This window comes from Leptodactylus fuscus, chromosome 3, assembly GCF_031893055.1.
Source record: "Leptodactylus fuscus isolate aLepFus1 chromosome 3, aLepFus1.hap2, whole genome shotgun sequence".
Taxonomy (NCBI): domain Eukaryota; kingdom Metazoa; phylum Chordata; class Amphibia; order Anura; family Leptodactylidae; genus Leptodactylus; species Leptodactylus fuscus.
The window spans coordinates 245,650,329-245,668,790 of NC_134267.1; the positions used below are offsets into that span (position 1 = coordinate 245,650,329).

Genomic DNA, 18,462 nt, shown 5'->3' on the forward strand with positions numbered 1-18,462 from the left:
GTCTGCTAATTAAGCCTCATTAACGGCTCCATTGCGAGTAAATCCACATGAAATACCCAACTTTCCCAGCCTTTTAGTTTCCATCCCGCTTTCCCAAGGTGAAATAGATACTTTATATTTCTAGACCTCTAGTGGCATAAATAGGCTACACCAACAGCCACAACTCCACAGTATGTAAAGCCAGAGATAGAACAACAAGAAGAAGCTGGAGAAGCAGGAAGTGGAGGGGAGAGGAGACAGGAGAGCAGCTGAAATCCTGATGTGAGAAAACCTCTTTACTCCACATGGCTAAGGCAGGTTTGGAGGACTTCAGGCCCCTATTCCTACCAGAAAAAAACCAATCAGCAAGTTTTCCGACTTCATGAAACCTGAAGTTAGTACAACATAAAACCAAACAAGCCTCAAGTGATAAATTATCTACAAGTCCCCAAACCACTACAGAACCTCACAAGAAACACATTATGGGGAACATGTTCTAAAGATACATCTACTGAAAAAAGGAAACATCCCTTAATATGTCAAAATATCCAAATTTATTGATAAATAACATGACCTAAAATAAATAGCGGCAGGGCAAAGATGGCAAAAAGCCCGAAAATGCAACAAGATACAATAAACGAGTACAAGATACACAGACTATGTAACAGCAAATTCATCCAGGGAAGGAAAGTCTATGAAGGGACAGAAAGAGAATCACAATAATGTCCCCCATGTGTAAAATGCAGAAATATATACCCAAACCCTAAGTGATATATTACAACAGGCAGTATATATACTGAAAATGAGGGTGTATATGATACTTTATACTAAGGGAACAGACCTCATACTCAGAATGACCATAAATCTATCTATCTATATATATATATATATATATATATATATATATATATATATATATATATACACACCCAAAAAGTATGTTAAAGACGCACTATGTATAGCCTAGGTCAGTCCAAATCTCAAGCTGATAGATCATATGGTGCCTGTAAAGGAAACCCACATAGGCATCAAATCCCTTCTACTGTGTCTCAAGCATGTCCATACATGAAAGGACTCAGAGACAGAGAATTCAGCAGAAGTAGATCGATAGGACACAGAGAACAGACCCAGACATTCAGATGTAGGTAACGGCGCAACAACTACCTGCAGTCATGGTGACAAAAAGTCCGATGCAGTACTCGTAATGAGATGGATAACAGGGACACCCTCAACGCGTTTCACCTTAAGCAGGCTTCACCGGGAGGATTGTGAAAGGGACATGACAGACGCAGCCTAGTTATACCAGAAATGGACAGGGGCAAATAGAGGGGCAAATAGAGCGCATCTCAGCGATGTAAAAGAAACGCGCAAAGACGAGCAAGTGGGAAAGTATTTCTATTGGGTTCATAGGTTACGTTTAATGTTTTTTAGGCTACTATTAGCCCCTAATGAGCGATCTATGCTCTCTTATTCATGTTTCATTTTACACACTCTCACTTTCACATGAGTATTAGGATGTGACATTACAATTATACGGTATATGCTATATGGGATGTAGTGATCATATGATTAATTCATTTCTGGTCCTTCTTATAAGCTTTCCCACTTGCTCGTCTTTGAGCGTTTCTTTTACACGTTGTGGTCTGATTTTTACACATACTTACCTACGTAGTACTCTTTGATGGGAAGATGCGCGTATCTGCGATGCGCTGGCCTCACGCGACTATTGCGAGACCTTGCGGTCATGTGACCGGCACACTATCGTTGTGCCGGCGCATGCGCGCTGGCTCGGCAGGACTCGCCGGACACCAAAATTGCTGAGATGCGCTCTATTTGCCCCTGTCCATTTCTGGTATAAATAGGCTGCGTCTGTCATGTCCCTTTCACAATCCCCCCGATGAAGCCTGCTTAAAGTGAAACACGTTGAGGGTGTCCCTGTTATCCATTTCATTACAAGTACTGCATCGGACATGCTCCAGGGCCGACGTCACGTTGCCATGACAGCCGGGAGCCTTTACAAGGCTCCCAGGCTTGTCTGCAAATTCTCTCTTTTGCAGGCTGGTCTAGGCATTAGCATTGTAATGCATTGCATTAGTGATCAGACCCCCTGGGGTTCAACACCCCTAGGCGGTCTAATAAATGCAAAAAAAAATTTTTTAAAAAAGTAAAAAAAAAAATTTTCAAAAAAATATAAAAAGTATTAAAAGTTCAAATCACCCCCCCCTTTCCCTAGAACACATATAAAAGTAGTTAAAAACTGTGAAACACAGACATATTAGGTATCCCCGCGTCCGAAATCGCCCGCTTTACAAATCTATAAAAATATTTTTCCTGTTCAGTAAACGCCGTAGCGGGAAAAATAGTCAAAAGTGCCAAAACGCCGTTTTTTCACTGTTTTGATTCTGATAAAAATTTGAATAAAAAGTGATCAAAGCAATAACATTTCCTGAAAATGGTAGAACTACAAAGTACACCCGGTCCCGAAAAAAAAGACGCCCTATACATCCCCGTACACTTACGTATAAAAAAGTTACGGCTGTCGGAATATGGCGACTTTTAGAAAAAAAATTTTTTTAACACAGTTTTGGATTTTTTTTAAGGGGTCAAAATGTAAATAAAACCATATAAATTTGGTATCCCCGGAATCGTAACGAAACACAGAATACAGGGGACAGGTCATTGTGGCTGCACAGTGAACGCTGTAAAACCAAAGCCCGTAAGAAAGTCGCAGAAATGCATTTTTTCTTCAAATCCACCCCATTTTGAATTTTTTTCCTGCTTCCCAGTACATTATATAGAATAAATAATGGCGGCATCAGGAAGAAAAAATTGTCCTGCAAAAATTAAGACCTCATATGGCTCTGGGAGCGGAGAAATAAAAAAGTTATGGGGTGTAGAAGGAGGGGAGTCAAAAATGAAAAATGAAAATCAAAAAATGCCATCAGCGGGAAAGGGTTAAAGACGCACTATGTATAGCCTAGGTCAGTCCAAATCTCAAGCTGATAGATCATATGGTGCCTGTAAAGGAAACCCACATAGGCATCAAATCCCTTCTACTGTGTCTCAAGCATGTCCATACATGAAAGGACTCAGAGACAGAGAATTCACCAGAAGTAGATCAATCAATCAATCGGCCCAGGAGCCGGCGATCCCGGGCAAAATGGCGGCGCCCATGCACTGCCGGGAAAATGGCGCCTCCAGCGCCTTTGACCACGGCGCCGGAGGGGTTAATGCCTCCAATCGGTAGAGCTTAAAGCAGTAGACACCCGGCGGCTATGGCAGTCGCCATAGTTACAGACCCGACATGCGCCGTACTATTACGGCGCATGTCGGGAAGGGGTTAACATACTTTTTGGGTGTGTGTGTATATATATATATATATATAGATAGATTTATGGTCATTCTGAGTATGAGGTCTGTTCCCTTAGTATAAAGTATCATATACACCCTCATTTTCAGTATATATACTGCCTGTTGTAATATATCACTTAGGGTTTGGGTATATATTTCTGCATTTTACACATGGGGGACATTATTGTGATTCTCTTTCTGTCCCTTCATAGACTTTCCTTCCCTGGATGAATTTGCTGTTACATAGTCTGTGTATCTTGTACTCGTTTATTGTATCTTGTTGCATTTTCGGGCTTTTTGCCATCTTTGCCCTGCCGCTATTTATTTTAGGTCATGTTATTTATCAATAAATTTGGATATTTTGACATATTAAGGGATGTTTCCTTTTTTCAGTAGATGTATCTTTAGAACATGTTCCCCATAATGTGTTTCATGAAACCTGAAGACCTGGCTAAGTAAATTCTCAGGAGTCTGGAGAGGTCTAGGTAATGTAGTCTAAATCCTCTTCAGGGCAAAAGAGAAAGAGGAGAGCTAGGACCTGGTTCATGTTGGTTAAAGAGGGAACCTGTAGACAAAACCCTGGACTGTATCTAAACTGATCTATATCAGAAGCTAATGTAGTGTCCAAACCTTTAGTACTGTAGATAGATCCCACTCTGGACTAACAGGTTGTCCTATTTGTGCTGCAATCTTCAGAAATCTCTTAACCCTTCAGGATCAGAGCTGCTAAGGTGTGTGAGGCTGAGGTCCCAAAGACAAGGTCCGCAAACCGAAGATGTATCCTTCAACCTTCCATACGTAGCACAATCTTCTGTGAGGATAAAGGGCAGGACATGCAGGTAGTCATCCTTTAGATCTGACATGGCCAAGATGTTTCCTGGCACTAGGAAGGCAACTGTAATGCCTCTGCCTGTTCGGGTCACTGCGCCACCCTCTGCTCTCATGCTGCGGTGCAGGAGGCGTGTGCGGTTTCATTCCTTGCTTAGAGTTTTTGGTTGCACTGTGTGAACTTGGCTCTATTCTGTAATTGAATTTCCACCACATCTGTCTTCTGCCCTTGTTTGCCTCTGTTCATGAAGTGGTTAATTTTAGCTTTGCCCTGTGATTGACAGCCTGTCCACCTATCAGGTCCGGGGCGGGGTTCTTCCTCCCTGTTTATTCTTGGCTCTCATTCACATTGGTGCTTGCTATTGCTTTGTGCGTGCTGGCTTTTCTCTTGCTGTTTATTCATGTATTCTGATTCTTGACCTCTGGCTTTCCCTATTGGCTACTCTTTTGGATATCGATTTTGACACTGCATTGCTCGACTGTTACTGACCCCTGGCTAGCTGACCTCCCTTATTGTTTGTCTTGTCTGTGTTTTGTGTGTCACGTATATAGGAAGGGTTTTGTCGTCCAGTGGTCGCCTATTACCTAGGATAGGACCGGCAAGCAGGAAGGGACAGTGGGGGGTCTCAGACCAGGGCCCGCTGTCTCTTGTGCCCCTTCCTCCAGGGTTCATCTACAGCACTGGGGAACTTCTGTCTGGCACTTCCCTTACAGCGTCACACATATTATACTTTCCATACAGAGTCTCTTCTTCCTGACATGTGGAATGAGGTTGTGCAGCTCTATAATCATCCTCTGCTCCCATGACGGCTTTCTGGGAATAGACACGTAATCCTTGGTCAGTGGCTGGAACGTTCTTTAGTATAGTGTTCTCCAGCACCTCCTTCCTTCTGGGTAGAAGAAGGCCCATCTCTATATATCTTGCCTAGGGAAGGGCATAGAATGTTCTGGATCTTGAGTTTCTTCTAACCAGGTGTCTAGGAAGTGGGAAAGAGGATGGGCTATCAGAAAGAGGATAGGTGTCAGAATTCCAATTTCTTATTTCTAACTTCTTTGCACTTTTTCCACAAATGCCAGGTTCACACGGGGTTTTTTGGTCCGGATCCTGAGGCGGAAACCACCTCAGGTTCCAGACCAAAAAATGGGTAGCTGCGACTGTGAACTGGTGAACTGCAGCGGCATCCAATCGTGCACTCCGCTCCGGATTAGGCCCAATGAATGGGCCTAGTTGGGAGGAGGGAGTGTCTTCAGGCGAGGCGAATAAGTCCCAAGAATGAGTATGTCTGTTTTTTTTTTCCAGGAGCCGGAACAAACGGAAAAAAGACCTCACCATCTCCCATTGATTTCAATGGGAGCCGTCTTTTTGGTCAGGATTTTGAGGTGAATACGGCCTGAAAATCCTGACCAAAATACCCCATGTGAACTCTTGAACGTTTGAGGCCTGGAATGTTTTTGACATTCTGATCTGGACTGCTGTGATCTCTAAGAGGACCCACTCCTTGTAGACTGAAAGGATTAGTGAAGACATTTCCTTTTTTATTTGCTATACACTCCATTATCTTGTCCAGATCCTGACTAAAGAGCTTGCCTGAATTTTAAGAAAGCCCTCAAATATTACCCTTTAATAATACCCTTCTCTTCTCCCTTTATCTAAAAAGGGGTCTTTCGGCTTTGATCTTTTACTAACAATGCCCCTGGTCCCAGCCAAACTGTCTCCGTTCTTTGTAAGATAGCATCACCCAATACACAGAGCATAGTGTCTACATAACCAGTCTGGCAAATTCCAAACTGCTTCACACCCATATGAAGCACGCATATTGGGCACTCAAAACAATGTATACAAGCGTAGTGTATTGCAAGTACACCCGCAATCTATGTTTAGTGTATCAGATTCACATACGCTAAAAATAGTTTGCGTCTATACTTGCAATACACTACGCTTGTATACATTGTTTTGTGCGCCCAGTATACCTGTCCCATATGGGTCTGAAGCCATGGGTCTACTTGCCATACAGTAGAGATCGTACTTCACATACGCTCAGAATACATAGCATGTATACTTACAATACACTACGCTTGTATACATCATTTTTTGCGCCCATAAGGGTCCGAAACTAAAACTCTACTATCCACACAGTATACACTGCAGTATGTATACGCTCAATATATATACCCTGTATACTTGCAATTCCCAATGCTTGTATTTATCTTGAAATGCGTAAGGTTAGCGGAAGAGGACGGGGGCGTGGAAATCCACCTGGGGGCCAAGGCCGTGGTCAAGCTATTGCGGATCCAATGCCTACTGGTGAGCAAATATAGAAAAATGTTTTTGGAGCTCACCATGTATGTAATGGAACTCTTCGGGGTGCACGAGACTTCTCCCTCGGACTCTGAGGGCTTCAACATAAGCAGGAAGGAATAGAAAAAATCTCCGCAACTCTCCGAGGTTTTCTTTTCATAAAAAATTAGTTTTTATTCCATATTATAGTAAAAAAGAGGACATACAAAAGAAAAGAAAAACAAGAGATAAAAAAAATGCCAACGCGTTTCAGAAACTACGGTTCCTTAGTCATGGCATAGCAAAATGACCACAAAGACCTTCTTTTCTACATGCAGGTCAGTATAATTACAATGAAACACAGGTGATTCTAATAAACTCCTTATTTCTCATGCTGGTTACTATGTGTGTTAACCTCTCATTGACCTTTTTCTTCCTATCCTAACCACTTTACTCATGGGAATACTATATATGTGTTCAATAAACTTTTTTTGGATCAACAGTAGACTTATGTCATTATTCATTCTACAATCTTTATTCTTTTTCTTATATATATATATAACTTCTCCTACTTTTTACGGCAGCCTAACTCATGTGGCTGCATTGTAATGTGACCAGGAACCAAGAACAATGGCCTCCAGCTAGATACAGATAGGCAGTCCTATTAATATTATAAGTGTGAAAGTTTGTGAGTGTTTGGATGTTTGGATGTTTGTTCCTCAATCACGCAAAACCCGCTCCACCGATTTGGCTGAAATTTTCCACAAACATAGTTAATACACCCGATTAAACAATAGGCTACTTTTCGTCACAATAGCGCACATACGTTTGTGCCAGGACCCCCACAAAACCCAAACTCACATCACTATCTCTGCAATCTCACACACTTTGGACCATAGCAAGCCACAAAATTCCTATTGCCCTCTGCAGCCTCGCCCCTAACCCCACACAATCACATATACAGATACTTTACCACTTTGCCCCTCACCTTACCGATACTCCAGGAGGCGCTCTATAACGCTCCGGAGCAGCCATGTTTGCCGACCCCCACCGCTCTGACAATCCGCGACACCCCCCACCCATGTCAATACCCCTAGGCGGTCTAATAAATGCAAAAAAATAAGTTTAAAAAAAGTAAAAAAAAATATAAAAAACAGATAAAAAGGATTAAAAATTCAAATCACCCCCCTTTCCCTAAAACACATATACAAGTAGTTAAAAACTGTGAAACACATACATGTTAGGTATCCCCGCGTCCGAAATCACCCGCTCTACAAAGCTATACAAATATTTTTCCTGTTCGGTAAACGCCGTAGCGGGAAAAATGGTCAAAAGTGCCAAACCGCCATTTTTTCACTGTTTTGATTCTGATAAAAATTTGAATAAAAAGTGATCAAAGCAATAACATTTTCCGAAAATGGTAGAACTACAAAGTACACCCGGTCCCGCAAAAAAAGACGCCCTATACATCCCCGTACACGCACGTATAAAAAAGTTACGGCTGTCGGAATATGGCGACTTTTCAAAAAAAATTTTTTAACATAGTTTTGGATTTTTTTAAAGGGTCAAAATGTCAATAAAACCATATAAATTTGGTATCCCCGGAATCGTCACGAAACACAGAATACAGGGGACATGTCATTTTGGCTGCACAGTGAACGCCGTAAAACCAAAGCCCGTAAGAAAGTTGCAGAAATGCATTTTTTCTTCAAATCCACCCCATTCTGAATTTTTCCCTGCTTCCCAGTACATTATATAGAATAAATAATGGCGGCATCAGGAAGAAAAATTTGTCCCAGAAAAATTAAGACCTCATATGGCTCTGGGAGTGGAGAAATAAAAAAGTTATGGGGTTTAGAAGGAGGGGAGTCAAAAACGAAAAACAAAAAATGCCATCGGCGGGAAAGGGTTAACTTCAAATACTTCTGTCCCAAAGTCACTATGTAAAGTTTCTCACAACACCGTATATATAGCAGCTCAAATACAAAGTAACTGCAACACAAAAGTCTCACATATTCTCTGAATTACAGCAACAACAAGATACAAAGTTACATTTCATATCCCATCCCTTATACACAGTACGAAAACCTTACCCGCGCCTGTATATACCCACTGCTACAATCACCGCAGACCAAGTCGCGCGTACCAGCTAGTTGTACATATTTAAATAGTCCGAGATGACTTTGTTTAAGCTCTTGCTGCACAACACGTTACAATGGTATGAATGGTGCAGCAGCCTGACTGATATGGCTGCATTGTAGTGTGAACAACAGCAAAGAACAATGCCATCCAAATAAATGCAAATTGTTAGTTGTACATATTGAAATGGTCCGAGATTACTTTGTTTAGACTCTTTCTATACAACACATTACAATATTCTATGAATATTCTGACTCATGCGGCTGCATTGTTGTACAAACAGTAACCAAAACCAATGCCATCCAGCAAGATGCAAATGATTAGTTGTGATTGTGAATATTTACATAGTCCAAGATTACTTTGTTTAAGCTCTTTCTATCCAACAGATGTGCAGTGTTCTATGACTGGTATCACCACCTAGTCTATTGTAAAGAAACTAACGTGAGCTTTCCTTTGCAGCTATTCATTGTGCTACGTGCACAATAGTCATTTACTAAACTGAAAGCCCACTAGATATACTACATACTACACTAGTAAGGAATACATTTTCAACCCAATATCACAATTTACAGTTAAAAAAGAGATCCCGAAATTGTGATATACATCGTAGTTTCCACAAACCCTCCACAAACATAAGCCATAAGTCCAGTCATTTCAATTGTGTTAATAATGTTTAACAAACACTTATTAACTAAGATCCATTCACAAAATGTGGTGGGTCACGTAGTGCAGAATAACCAATCATATCGCTTCCCCATTCAGAGACTACGACCAATCCCGTGGCACTGGATGACCAATCCTGCTTTACTCTTTCATATCACTGTGAAGTATAGGAGAGATAAGACTGGACTGTGGACTTCCTATTCTCCAAGATCCCAGCATTCCCATCTACCAACCTGGAGTCAAAGTTACAGCACCACTAATAATCTTATCATCCCAAAATTACAACCGCTCTCAAGGTAAGTAACCGAAAGTTCTTATATACGACTATATCATTTCTTTTATTTATGAATGTCCTATTTTATTTCCCTTTGAATATTCATTCATAATTGTTGATTAATAACTATATTTTAGAGAAGGGGGAAAGTACACATGATAATGACATTTTCTTTGACTGACCTTTCATCCACAATTTAATAAATATATAATAAATCATTTCTTAAGTTCATCCCTCCAGGATATCTTGAACCAAACTTCAGGATCCAGAATGCTTCTTTTTCCAGGAGCATTTTCCTCCTGTCCCCACCTCTGTACAGTGGTTTAATTTGTTCCAAACCACAAAACTTCATAGTGGAATGTTTGCTGGCCCCTGAACTATTTTCTAGGGATGGTCTTTGTGCATCTGAGATGTGTTCTGCAATCCTAGTTTTTAGACTTCTTATAGTGCACCCGATATAATCTACTTTACAAATTGTGCACTTAACACAATACACTAAGTCATCTGTATTACAATTCATACATGATTGTATGTTCACTGTGCTTTTTGATACATAACTTTCCACCTTCGTAGATTTTAACACATATTTGCAGACCGTACAGCGATTTCCTCCGCACATAAAGAATCCCCTATGTTCTAACCAACAAGATGTTGAACTGTTTGAGGATATAAAAACACTAGGAGACAAAATGTCTCCAAGTGATTTCCCTTTCTTGGCTACAAAAGAGACCCCTTCTTGTAATATTTTATCAGTAATTTCATCCGTCCTAAGGATAGCCAGATTTTGTTTTATAATATTAGTCACTTCTTTGTATTGTGGGCTGTAGGGAGTCGAAAAGTCCAATTTATTACCGATTTTGTTCTTATCAGGTGTACTTTCCAATAAGGAATTACCATCCTTTGTTGAAATAATCTCTTCTGCCCTTTTAAGCATCCACCTGGGATGATCCCTATCTTTAAAGCCTTCTATAGTTTCTTTTGCAATCCTATCATTGTCCTCTTTGAGTGAACATGATCTTTTTGTACGGATTAATTCTCCTAAGGGTATGCTTTTGACCGTATGACTCAGGTGACAGCTGTTAGCCCGAAGTATTGTGTTCCCTGCAGTACTTTTTCTATATAGGCTAGTTGTTATTTTTCCTATTGTCAGATTACCTGTAAGTGTGATGTCCAGAAAGTCTACTGTTATTGGATCAGAACTGTGCGTGAACTTAAGATTCAAATCATTACAATTTAAATACTCCAAAAATAATGGTATGGACGTTACATCTCCGGACCAAACAATTAGTCCATCATCGATGTAACGTCCATACCAATGAATGAAGGAAACAAAAGGATTATGTGTACAAAAAAATAAACCTTTCCTCCCAGAAAGCCATATAAAGGTTCGCTAGGGAGGGTGAGAACGGAGCGCCCATAGGCGCCTACTGGTGAGGGGCAGCCAGCATTGTGCTCAACCACAATCCATGGCTTAATGGCAACGTTAAGCAACGGTGATGTCTAGCGGGGATTTCAGTGTAGATGTGGAGGCAAGCGCAGCACCCAAAAAGGTGGCTAGAGGCAGAGGCCTGTCCAGAGGCACAGGACAGAATCCAGGGCCAGAGCCAGCAAGGTCCAAGATTTTCCCTGTACTAGCCACTCGCCAAAAAATCACCCATGTTGGCCACCTCCCTCGATGGTGTGTAGATTTTTCAACATATGCGCAGAGGACAAACTGAGTGCGTTTTGCACACTGTGCAAATGATAACTAAATAGGGGTTCTGAGAAAAGCAACCTGACCGTCATTTGGAAGGCAAGCACTGGGCTCAGTGGGAGAGAGCTAACTCAGGACAATCGGGCGTGGCCGCCAATGACTCTTCCACTGTGTCCCATAACATCAGTCAGGCCCTGTGTTCCGTGCTTTGCTGTAAGGTCCACTTGACCACTGACGTCTGGACAAGTGCATGCGGACAGGGACGCTGCATCTCACTCACGGCACACTGGGTGAATGTAGTGGAGGCTGGGACCAGGTCACCAACTGGGGTTGCCTATCTCCTCTTCCCGCCCAAGATTCATGGAAGGGGTTCTCACAAGGGCTCCTCCTCTGCCGTAACATCAACCCCAGCTGCGAGCTGGAAACGCTTCAGCACCGGCGTGGGGAGACGTCAGCAGGTCGTGCTGAATCTGATTAGCTTCTGTGCAGAAAAAAACACATTGCCCCCAAGGTTAGGGATGCCATCCTAGAGGAGACTACAATGTGGTTTTCGCCGATGCACCTGGGCCCAGGCATGGTCGTGTGATAATGGCTGGAACCTGGTAGTGGCTCTGGAGCTTGCCAGACTCAAACACGGTCCACACTTGGCCCACGTTTTCAACTTGGTGGTGCCAAACTTTTTAAAAACTTACACCAATGTTTACGAGCTACTGATGAAAGAGCGGCCACTTCCGTAAGTCTACAGTAGCCGCTGCTAGCCGGAAAACCCTCCAGCTACGCCTACATCTGCCTGAAGCACCGGCTGTTGTGTGTCGTCACCACACGCTGAAACCCTAGATACCGTATGTTGAGCAGGGTGTGTGAGCAGCAGAGACCTTTGATGGAGTTCCATCTCCAAAACCCAAGGGTTCATCAACGTCAGCTCCCTTAGTTTCTGCACCATGAGTGCCCATGGATGGCAGACTTATGTGAAAGCCTATCCCATCCTTTCCACTGGACACTTTACGAACTCAATAGAACCTCTATGAAAGTCTAAATACTTTGAAACCTTGTTTCCTCAACAATAGTATGGACGTATGTGTGTGTCTTTGTGTGTGATGTGGTAAGACCTTCAAAAATTCACTTTTGTCACCCTTAACGTGAGCCCGTCAAAATTAAGTTAGAGTCCCTTAAGCTGAGCTCCCAGCAGAGATTGAGGCCCTTGAGGTGACTTGAGCCTTTTACCAGCATAGCTTCAGGCCCCTTAAGTTAGTGCAGCCTTGCACTAATGGAGTGTAAGGCCCTTTAAGAGGGTTGAGCCTGGCACCAGCCAAAAAGTGGTCTAAATCCATCAGTTTGTGAAGTCCCTCATTCCTCTAGACCAGAGGTTCTCAAACTTATTTTGTCTACAGCCCACTTTGAGAATTAATTATTTTCTAGCGCCCCCCCCCCCCCCCAATTTTTTTTTTTACTTTACTACATCTTAAGAATCACAATCGCAGTCATTATGTTAATAATTAAATGATGTGTGTCATGTGAAAATAAGACTTTCTGAGGAGGGTCATGTAAAACACCATTTTGTAATATTAGGAAAACTTTTATTCATGTTATTAAAACAAACATTTCAATTTTAATTGTAAAACTAATCTAATGTGAAGGATGAATTTGATGATTTTTAACAAGTTTGTTAATATCAGGCTCGAATTTACTCAAAAACAGCCGTAAGTCACCGCGTTCGGTAATCTGCAACCGATTTCTCTTTTTAGTTCGCAACGTTGCCACAGCACTAAATCCACGTTCACACAAATACGATGATGGGAATGCTATCAAAAATCATTGAACGATGGACCACAATCCAGGGTACAATTGCGGGATTGGCTTTTGTAGCCAAAATTCTTGGTATCCATTTTTGAATTTTATTTTTATTTCCTCGTTCGTTATCAGTTCTATTACCTAGTCGCTAAATTCACTTGTTTTCGTAATATCGTCGAATGACATGACTGGCTGTGACATGATGGCGCGTGCGCTTTTATATGAGGCAGTGGGCGGGCCTAGTACTTTCGAGAATGGACTAGAAACTTCTCGCTTCACATTGGAGCTTACCGTCATCTATGGTACAGTTTGACAACTTTTGGACAGGAAATAGTTACTGTCTAGTCCCCTAGATGGCGTTACACGAGGAAACGCGCGTTAAGCGTAAAGGAGCGGTAAAGTTTGTGTTAAAAGCAAAAAAACAATTTTAAAGGGGTAGCCTCATGAAGCTTGATCTGCCTTCTAAGCTGCCTAAAAATCTTCTTTCTTCCTGTTTGCTCGCGTCAATTAGCCCCGCCCCCAAATTAGTGTGTAGCCCCGCCCACCACATAGTGTGATCCTATGGGATGACTGAAGGGCCTGTGATGTCATCAAAAGGTCCTGTAGACTTGGATTTACCTTGTACGGAGTTTCCTAAAGGACCTGGCTCCTCTGCCCACTAGCAGCCTGCTCTGTATAATAAAGCTTTATCCTAGTGAACAGAGAGAGCAGGTCCTTTAGCCCAGTAGGATTTAGACTGCTTTATATAAGAAAGCAGCACTTATTCCACCCCACCCCCCCTATCTCACAGCAGGGAGCTAGGTGGTGTGTATGTGATGTGATGTGTATGTGTGGTGCAGACACAGGCTGGCTCCGTACACTCAGCCCCCCCCCACACAGCAGGGAGCTACGTCATGTGGCTCTCTCAGCAATGAGCAGGGGGCCAGGTGCTAGTGTCCAGAATGAAGTGAATAAAGTAAGATAGTGGACACACAAAGCCGTTGTGCTGAAGCAGTGTATTTAGGAAAAGTCTTAAATCCACATTAACAAGCAGTATAGATAGAATCATTGTTATGATACCACCCCTTTAAATTAGCCATCGCCCCCCTAAACCGCTTCAACGCCCCCCAATCTTCTCTGTGCCCTTTACTGCCCCCCTATAGGCCTCCAGCGCCCACAAGGGAGCATAATCGCCCACTTTGAGAAAGACTGCTCTATACTGTCATACAGTATATAGGACCTAATATACGCTCAATATATCTAGCCTCTGTATATACCAAAAAAATCCAAACTGGTATACAATCCAGCAGTGGGTCAAGTCAATTAGTCCTGTACACCTGGCCCTTTTTTGTAGTGGAGCCTCGAACCAGCTTAGTTTTGGGCTTTTCTGTGAGTGGAGCCTCTAACCAGTAGAGTTTGGGGGAATCAGGGTGGATTGAGCCTAGTAGGAGCAGAATTGTGCAACGCTGATGGAGGAGGAGTATGAGGAGGAGGAGGAATTGGAGAGGGTGAGCACACACATGCAACATGCTTGCTTGCTTGACACCAGTGGACATGTAAATGATGGGTCTATCCAGTGGCTGTTCATTTTGATGAGAGTCAGCCGGTCAGCGCTGTCAGCCGTCTACGCTTATCTGTAATTATGCCACCGGCAGCACTGAAGACCCCTTCCTATAGCACACTGGTGCCAGGGCAGGAAAGGACCTCCAATGCGTACAGCGCAAGTTCCAGCCACAAATCCAACTTGGAGACCCAATAAGTATCGGCCGCAGAGGGATCGGAGAGGGCAGGGCTGGTGTCGGCCAGGTACTCCCACAACATGTGCCTATACTTATCCCTCCTGGTTACACTAGGCCCCTCAGTGGCAGAAGTTTGGCAAAGGGGTGCCATTAACGTGTCCCAGACCTTGGAGAGTGTGCCCCTGCCGGGTGTGGGCCGGATGACAGTTTGTCGCCTCTTGGAGGAACTCTCCTCTCTGCCACCAGTGAGACTTGGTGGAAACATTTTCATCATATTGTGCACCAGTTGCTTGTGGCAATCATTAATACGATTGGCCCTCCCCTCTACCGGAATAAAAGACGAGATGTTATGTTTATACCGGGGATCGAGGATTGCAAAAATCCAGTATTGGTTGCTCTCCATGATGTGTACAATGCCTTTGTCTCTGGAAAAGCAGCCCAACATGAATTCAGCCATTTGTGCCAGAGTGTTACTTGGCATGACTTCACTGCCCCTGCGGGTACGGTCACTCTCCATTTCCTCCTCCCTTTCATCCCATCCGCACTGAAGCAATGGGACACAATGAACTTCCCCGCTAGCCTCCTGTGTGACAATGAAATCATCTGCCACTTCATCCTCCTCCGTCATTATACGCTGTGAAGCGGACAGGAGTGTGCCCTGACTATCCTGCTGGGATGTTTCTGCTCCTATGCCCGACTCCTCAGCGTCCAATGCGTTATCCCTGATTATGATGAAGGATTCTCGCATCACACACAGGAGCGGGATTGTGACACTCACAATTGCGTCATCACAACTAACCCTCATGGTTAACTCCTCAAAGACACACAAGATCTCACATAAGTCTGCCATCCACGGCCACTCATGGTGCAGAAACTGCTGAAGCTGACTCTGAGGAACCCTTGGGTTTTGGAGATGGTACTCCATCAAGGGTCTCTGCTGCTTACACATCCTGCTCAACATGTGGTACGTCGAGTTCCAGCGTGTGGGGACATCGCACAACAGCCGGTGTTCTGGAAGATGGAGGCGTTGCTGGAGGGTTTTGAGGCTAGCAACGGCTACTGTAGACTTGCAAAAGTGGGCGCACAAGCCAGGGGTGAACCATGGGTTTGTGCCACCTGAGTCGGATGTCAGAAAGCGGCCCCCCTCCCCGGAAGGGGGGGCTGCGTGGAGGGGGCGGGGCCGAGTGGAGCGAGGGTCTTTAGCAGGCAGAGAGCAGGCAGGGAGAGAACCTGCTCTCTGCTTCAGCATGACGGGCAGCCGCTGGAGCAGTGACCCCAATCCACCGCTCAGTGACAGTGACCCTAAGCCAGTCCAGGACAGCTTGTCCTGGACTGGCTTAGGTCAGCAAAAATGCCGCCCTCCCCGGGGCCCTGGCATAGCGCCGCCTGAAGCGGTCGCTTTAGGTCGCCTCATGGGAGGTGCGGCGCTGGCACAAGCTCCACACTTTCACCAATAGCTCGTGTACATTTTCAAAAACCTTTAAACCACTAAGTTAAATACGTGGCCCAGGCATGGAACGTGTTGGAGGTTGGCAAGCTCCAGAGCCGCTACCAGTCTCCGGCCATTATCACACACGACCATGCCTGGGCCCAGGTGCAGCGGCGAAAACCACATTCCCGTTTCATCGAGGATGGCATCCCTGACCTCGGAGGCAGTGTGCTGTCTGTCCCCCAAGCTCATGAGCTTCAGCGCGGCCTGCTGACGTCTACCAACGCCAGTGCTCCAACGTTTCCAGCTCGTAGCTGGTGTCCATTTAACGGCGGAGGAGGAGGAGGGTGGTTCAGAGCACCTGCCAGGAATGTTGGGCGGGGAGAGGAGGTAGGCCGCCCCAGTTTGGGAGGGCATACAAATTTTTACTGCATTTACCGTGTGGTATTCGATCGAAATCGAATATGTCAAATAGCCTGATATTCAATCAAATACCTACTCGATCAAACAGTATTCGCTCATCTCTAGTTAGAAGTATATACTGAGCTTAAAACACGTTTATAACAGGAGATGGGCAAGGTATATAGCGCTCAAATACCTCTGTATGTTAGATGTATGCAAGCGTACTGTATAGCAAGTATATACCTAGCTTATAACAGGTATAGGACAGGAGATGGGAAAGATAGATTGAGGGAAAAGTAGTTGCAAGAAGACTGTATATACAGATGGTGTGTATATATACAGATGGTGTATATATACTCATGGTGTACAGATGGTGTATATACAATCTTCAGCAGTGGTAGATGTAAGTTTCGCTCTTATAAGATTACTGCCTGTATATTGCTAATTCCTCTCTAAGGGCCCATTCACACGGAGTAACATGCCGCGTATACGCCCTGTGAGATTTTGCGGGCCGTATACGCTCCCATTGATTTCAATGGGAGCGTGGATCATAAACGCCGCATTATTTTGCGGCCGTGATTCTGCGATTCACGCTCCCATTGAAATCAATGGGAGCGTATACGGCCCGCAAAATCTCCCAGGGCGTATACGTGCCAGGTCACGCGGCACGTTACTCCGTGTGAATGGGCCCTAACCCTGCAGAACGTCTCTCCCTCTCTAATTCACAGTCACATCTGACACCCGCTATTCTTATAGAGTGGAGGTCACCTGATTTCACCAGCCAATGACTGTATACGGTTTTTTCGATGCCTCTGTTGTCCTAGTTCCTGTTCCATCTCCCCTGCACAGTTATTGGTGCAAAAAAGCGCCAGGGAAGGTCGGAGGGGAATCGAATATTTACTGTGTTTACCGCGTGGTGTCCGACCGAGTACGAGTATAAACAATACCTACTCACTCATCTCTAGTCACATTAACGCTACATTGTAAATATTCTGGAGACCGGTGATGAGAATCTGAGTGGAGAGATTGTATAATAAAGTATAGTGTGACGTCATAGGAAAGAACTACAAAACCCAGCAACTACCGGCCGCCATATCATCCCTTCTATCTACATCATGCTAACCAGAGACACCGCCCCCCTCATGACATCATCACAGGTCCTTCATCCTTCTCCTGAGCTCCGCCCCCATGTACTGGTCACATGATAGCGGTGACATCATCACAGGTCCTTCAGCTCTTGCAGGTCCTGCTCGGTGGTCAGTGCTGTTGTCTTGTTCTCCCTGTTATCAGCCATTACCTCAGGCTATAGATATATATATATATACTGTATATACAGCAGTGACTGCTCTCTCTGTTATCAGCCATTACCCCAGGCTATAGATATATATATATATATACTGTATATACAGCAGTGATTGCTCTCCCTGTTATCAGCCATTACCCCAGGCTATAGATATATATATATATACTGTATATACAGCAGTGACTGCTCTCTCTGTTATCAGCCATTACCCCAGGCTATAGATATATATATATATACTGTATATACAGCAGTGGCTGCTCTCTCTGTTATCAGCCATTACCCCCGGCTATAGATATATATATATACTGTATATACAGCAGTGGCTGCTCTCTCTGTTATCAGCCATTACCCCAGGCTATAGATATATATATATACTGTATATACAGCAGTGACTGCTCTCAGGATACGTTCACACTGCGGCTAGAAGGTAAGATGACATCACTGCTCCACGTGTGAACAGAGTCTTAGTTCCATGATCCTGCAGTCACATACAATGGGCCCCATCACTGGTGTCTGTGGGAATCCTCCTGTATCCATGTGAGGAGCTCCTGTATATCACACATGATGTGGCCCCTGGAGGATTTCAGGCCCCTCCTCTCTCCTGCACTACTAGA

General features: G+C 43.9%; 2 protein-coding genes across 2 annotated transcripts in view; one reads left to right on the forward strand and one right to left on the reverse strand.

Annotated features, from left to right (window-relative positions):
• The window catches only part of LOC142198436 (uncharacterized), a 308,715-nt gene that overhangs the window by 143,259 nt on the left and 146,994 nt on the right, over positions 1–18,462 (reverse strand). The window lies entirely within an intron of this gene.
• LOC142196978 (uncharacterized) overlaps positions 18,212–18,462 on the forward strand; it is a 39,366-nt gene continuing 39,115 nt past the window's right edge. The window contains 1 exon segment of the mRNA XM_075266948.1: positions 18,212–18,275. The gene's annotated coding sequence lies outside the window, so the exon portion shown is untranslated.